Here is a 6,387-nt window from a genome sequence, read left to right as displayed (position 1 = left end):
CAGTGACATGCAAGTTTATATTCCCCTTTCTTCTCCTGAAAACCAGGGTCAGGGTCAATTAAATGAAAATTTGGACAGTTTAGGAAATGCTGTGCAGTTCAATTAATTCATTGAAAAATCTTCATATTTCATATCTATATAGTCCCAGTTCATGAATCAAATTTCAATTGATTTCCTAATTTGAAAGAAACTAACTGGAACTGACCCCACCCCTGCTGAAATAACCACCTGAAATTGATTAGATGAAATAATTTTTAATTCACTGAACCAAGATTGAACCACAAATAAAACAAAAATGATAAAAGGCTTGGTATCTCTGGCCCTGCCCTTGAATGGTTCTTATTGAGTAGATGTTTTATGATGTCTATTGTTGATTGTGCTTCTTCTTCTGTGGCTCAGACATGCGGAATTCTGCAAAGATCAATTCTGGGCCCCATTCTGTTTTAGCTTATTTGCTTCCACTTGGCCATATAATTCATAAGTTTAGCCCTGTCTCCTACCATTGTTACGCAAACGAAACTGCAGCTGTATTTATGAGTTAAGCCAAACTTTCTCAGTAACATTACCTTAATGGAGGTCTAGGAGTAGGGAGTGATTAAACATTAAGGTCCTGCAGCACTAATGAGTGCATTCATTTCAATGTTATTTCAAAAATCTGTATGCAGAAGAACTACCTCAGTGTCAAGATGTCAGTTTCTGATTATGTAGTAATTAAAATAATTTCTTGAGCTGGAGTAATTCCTTGGTGCTCATTGAAGAGGACACTTCGGGGGCAGATGTTATGAAAGTTTAGACATATTATGTAAGAGTTCACGGTCATCAACTGGAACACTGTGGGTTGAACTGGCTTGACTTTAGGCACAGACTGTGTAGCATTATTCAGTCTGCGATGTGAGCAGCTGGGATTTGGCCAAACTGGAATGATTTGTTTCTATTGCAGATGACCTCAGCAGTGATATCGAAGAGCCCCCTATAACCAGTCTCTGACCTTGTGCTCGGTCCTTTACTTTACATTGACTAAATGTGACTTACTCATACTACAGTAACTATACTTCCATGTGCTGACATAGGCACAAACACAAGGAAAAACAATGTACTGTATCTGAATATGCAACTGCCAATATGCATCAATATTATTCTTTTGTAACATGACAGATGTGTGCTCCTCTGTGAGATGAAGAAAACTGGCTCTGTTCACATTGTTAGTAAATTCAGAATTTACTGAGGAATGGGAAAATGACCTTTATCCCAGTGAAGAAGCAGATCAACTGTTCACAATAAAAAGCAGGAAAATGTTCAGAAAAGCAATGATGTTTGGGGTGTTTATAGGGTTACATTTGCATATATTCAAATATGTCTACAAATCAAGTGTAACCTCTGATTGGTGGTAAGGAATTGCGCCTATCCCAAGCACTTTGGATTGGGCCATTCAAATCCTTAATGGTCATGGGGCTTTGCCCCGCTCCCCCCTGGAGACCAGTGGAAAATCCCCAGAGGGGGAACTGATAGCGGTTATTACCATGTATATGTGAAGTGGTCCAATACACAAATTTCTCCCCACAACATCCATCCACCGTAGTACGATTTTATAGTTTGTAGGAGGCTTAGAATGCTGAAATTCTAGGCTGCTCAGCCAAGAACATTAGAACATTATTTTGGTGGAGACCAACTGACCGGCTGGTAGAGTGCTTTTTGGTACACAACCAGGGGGGATTTCCTCTGCACGTGACCTGTTTGGTTCCTTAATTCATGATTGTCCATCAATTCGCAAAAGGGTAGCATAGGATTGCGGGAAACAGGTGCCATATTTCGGGTGACTCCCCGTCCTTCCAGGAGAGGTGGTGGTCTGCAACTGACTAATAATGTAACGCTGGCTAAAGCTTGGCTGAGCAAATCCTCATCTGTGCATTGTACAAACCCATATACACAGACATGATGAAGGGTGAGAGCAAACAGACGCAGCAATAATCATTACGGTTTTTTTCTCTACACACTGATCAGTTTTGCTGAAAATAAACAGGGAATTTACAAATATGGCAACTCTGCTGCCAGTAAATTACTGTAACACGTACAGTACATATTTTGCAATTAATAAGTTAATAAGCCCTGTAACAATCCGTAATATCATGGATGTAAGTTGGTCTGCTTGTCTATACTTTAAAACAAGTACTGTAACTTTTACAGTAACTTACTGGCAGCAAGGTATTGTAATTTTGCAACATTGTGTTTTACAGTGTAGTAACTTCGAAAAACCACTAACCACAGTGGCTGGTGAGCCAAAAAGTTAATGTTAAGTCTTGGTAGTGTATAAAAATATTCTCACCCCATGCTTATTTGCATTTACTTTGCATGTTAAAGGGTAACTACACTCTAGATCAAATCTTTTTATAGCTGCTTTTAATGTATACATTTTAATCCATGTCATTATTTATGAAATAATATCATTTTGTACTTAAAAAAAAATTCACTGAAATTGTGTTCTGTTGCATATAAAGTGTGTGAAAAAGGTGATCTACAGTTCACTCTGGCCCCACCCGAATCGTGAAAGGGAGCGGTGATGTCATCTATAGATGCCAATCAGATATCCAATTGGAAAATTGCTGACACCAACAAATTAGTTAGTTTAATTTAACGGCTCATTTTCAAAATCTGCAAGCCAGCTGTTATGGATCAATAAGAAACAAAACACTGCCGGAACCTGATTGGTTAGAGAATACTTTATGCAAATAAGATGGACACCCCAACAAGCCTTCTGAAACAGCGAGTGGAGTTACACTTTAATAAATGAGCCCAATGGCTCAAAGACATGATCTGCCTGGTCTGTCCTTCACTGAAATCTCTCCAGTATTTTTTTGGCTTATCACCAAATAGATTAGCTGCACATATTGCATTGGAATGTGTTGCTTTGAATCAGAGGGACAAATGCAGGGCGTTTTTGTGCAGAAGTCCGCATGATGGAGTGGAGCTCACTATTTCATTGGCAGGAAAAGTCAAAAGGCCCCAGTGGGCGGCTGGTGCATATCCCTCTCTGCAAATCTGCCTTGAATATACAAGGAATGTATGAAATGGTTTTTCGGAAAAAATTTGCCCTTTGCAGCCTAGTTGTCACAAAGCAGATGGTAGAGCTGGCAGAGTGTATGGGCTTCGGCTGTATGCTGGTCCCGAGTGAGTCTTTAGTTACTGTCACTGAAATGGTGGTACAGACAACCGAGTCCCACTGCCATTAAATTTCCCCTCGACTCTCCTCTCCTGTCCTGTCCTCGGGTCGAAATGCCTCGGCGTCTGATACTTTTGACACGCCAGTGCGCCTGAGTGCCAGTACCTGGGCTAAAATAGCATTTGTTTTGGATTCAATTACTTTTCTGTATTTGAATAAGCTTGCCTAGTGTATTTGAATAAGCTTGCCTAGTGTATTTGAACAAATTAAAGGATTCCAAAAGCCTATCTGCTCCTCCTTGCAGGCTCAAATGCACCAGGCAAGACCAATGGAGCACAGAAAAGTATTTGAATCTGAAACAAATAGTGTTTGAAGCCAGGTCTGATGTGTGCTTGGGCTTTGCCGCAGACATGAGAATAATGTGTGTGTGTGTGTGTGTGTGTGTGTGTGTGTAGTGTGGCCTGACAGACCCAGCAGTGATGAATGTGTGCGCAGATGATTAGCAGTACAGCACAGTGGGGAAACATAGACCTCTCACAAGGACATGCGCCTCCCAGTGTAGCACCACTGAAAAGGTTAGTCATGGGAGCATACGACAGCTTAAATTCCCTTACCATAACAAACAGAGAACAGGAAAGATCCAGAACTATCAACTAACAACTCCCGAAGGAAGCTTCAAACATTTTGTAGCAGAGCACTGTGGTATCAAATTAAATTGTGGAGACTTGGGGGCAGGTTTAATCTGGTTGAAATGTGTGCTTTGTTCTTGGGAAATGAATGCTAAAACTAGTGTGCAAGTATCTACACAATATAAAAAAGAAAACAAAAAGTATCTCTGCTATCTGAATTCAGGGTTAGTCTACTGCAATCCAATATGATATTAGTGCAACACATTAATTACCCTGCCACCCTGCCTTGGGTCTTGTATCTTGCCTTGTGTATAGTGAGGATAATTCAAACAGAATTAATTTTCTCTTGGGTTGGTTGTAGTTTAGAGTATGCTACAAACCTATCGTTGTTACTAATTACATCTGATAGTTATTCATTAGAAGAAGATGAAAATATACTTTATTGAACCCCGTGGGGTAATTTTGGCTCTGCATTTGACCCATCGTAATTTCATAGGAGCAGTGGGCAGCCACCTTGCAGCACCCAGGGAGCAATGTGGGGTTAAGGGCCTTGGGCAAGGGCCCGACAGCTGTGCAGATCTTATTGTGGATACACCGAACCACTAACCTTCTGGGTACCAGTCCTTCGGGGGACCTTAGCCACTACAGGTTGCACCCTAAATAATATTTGTTTATTTGTTCAATATTTGTTCAAACCCCAGTATAGCCGCAATAAGATTGAGCAAGGCCCTTAACCCCACATTGCTCTTGGGAGGATTGTCCCCTGCATAGTCAAATCAGTACATTACTGTACTGTAGGTTGCTTTGGATAAAACCTTCAGCTAAATAACTGCAGTAATTATTAAACAACACAGATTGTGAGTTCATGTCGCTGAATACCCAAGACTAGTGCCCATTATCAATGCTCCCAAATAGTAACATTTTTTTGCCACAGGTGGTGGTCTTCCTAAATTATTGTTGGACTCCATCTTGCCTGATGTTAATAAATCAGTGGTTTGTTACCAAAGTAATAAGGCAGTCAGCAGACATCCCAAGCAAGAAAAGTGCTCCCTTCCAAAAAGCAATCACACAGGGCTGATCTATCGCCACTTGTTTCACCTGTCGCAATTTAGTCCGTTGTTCTTTGTAGTTTAATCTAGAACTGTTGCAGTTGTATTTGTCTTTATATTGTATTTCCATTTGTATTTGTCTTGGTATTGCACTTACTGACCTAATTAATACATACTTTGCCTACTTACCGTGTGTACCCGACTAAATGTTCATGGCTGTACAACTGATTCTGTGTGAATTGTGCCTTATCCAACCTGTTCTGCAGTTTGTTCTAATGACCTTCGTATGTACTTTTTGTATGTCGCTTTGGATAAAAGAATCTGCTAAATCAAATGTAATGTAATGTAATGGGCCTCTGTGCACAGACCAATAGGATCGAGGAAGACCTGAAATTAGAAAAGAACAGTCCGCTCATAGGGAGGTACACATTTGCTGCTGTTCCTCATCAGCACTTTCAAATAAGGCGTCTTCCAAGGCTACTGTTGATAAGCTGCATGGGAGAGATTGTGCTCACTGCAAATAATATATTTTTTAAATCCCTCTGCATTTTTTCAATAGCAGGGCATGAAGCTGTGAAACTGGTCTTTGGCTGACATTTCAAAACCCGATTCCCAATCAGCTATATCAGCAGTGTTAATCTGTTGGTACATCCTTATCGCAAATGGGAAAGGGGTTGTGTGATTCTGAGCCAGGAATACACTTCCAAAGCTGAAACTCCCAGTGCCAACTCCCAGAATGCACGTGATTTAAAACCCACAAGTGAAAACGTAGCTACTCTGACTGTGCAAATTGATTGCCCAGGTCTGAAGAGTTCTTATCTTTAAAAGTGGTAACAGCAGAAATATGTTATATTTTTGCCTCTCCTACATTTCTTATATAACAAAATCAATACTTTTAAATTAAGACAAATATCTGCATTGGAACATTTTAAGCTAACACATTTTAGTGAGCCTGTATCAGTGGTGTTTTAAAAGCAAATGCAAGAATTTCAGAGGAATTCAGTCTACTAATCATTTTTATTTCTTCACAACATAGGCTGTATTATTGGAACTTGAAGGTACAGGAGGCCTTAAGGCTGTCTTCTCTGTCCTGTCACATGACATTGGTGGAAGCCATTTTGTTAGTGTGGCTGTTGACCTTTGACTCCCTGGCTGAATATAACTAAGACAGACGTGTATGGGAGAAGTTTCAGATACCCTGGCTCCGAGCTCCTCGACGTTGTAACATGAGTCCGTCTCTTAAATGTGGCTCCTGTCCATAAATATGTCCAGTATATTAATGTAGATGACGAAAAAGTGAAACAGTATAGTTTCGCAAATAGAATAGCTAATAATGTACTTTTAAATTCAATAGCTCGGATGTCTTCAGGTCCAAAAATAAGTGGAAGGTATATGAGTGCTTGGAAGTTATATGTGTGTGTAAACAGGGAAGTGTCCTAGAAGGATCACAGTAGTGAAGTAATTTGATTAGGACGAAGCGTCTTCTTTGAAAAGTAGGGGTTTGACCTTTATTTGTCTTTTTTGTGTATGGGAAGAATGCACTTCAAGCGTT

The sequence above is a fragment of the Conger conger genome, chromosome 17 (assembly GCF_963514075.1).
Source record: "Conger conger chromosome 17, fConCon1.1, whole genome shotgun sequence".
NCBI lineage: Eukaryota > Metazoa > Chordata > Actinopteri > Anguilliformes > Congridae > Conger > Conger conger.
The sequence above is the reverse complement of the archived record's forward strand: the minus strand, read 5'-3'. Positions refer to the sequence as shown.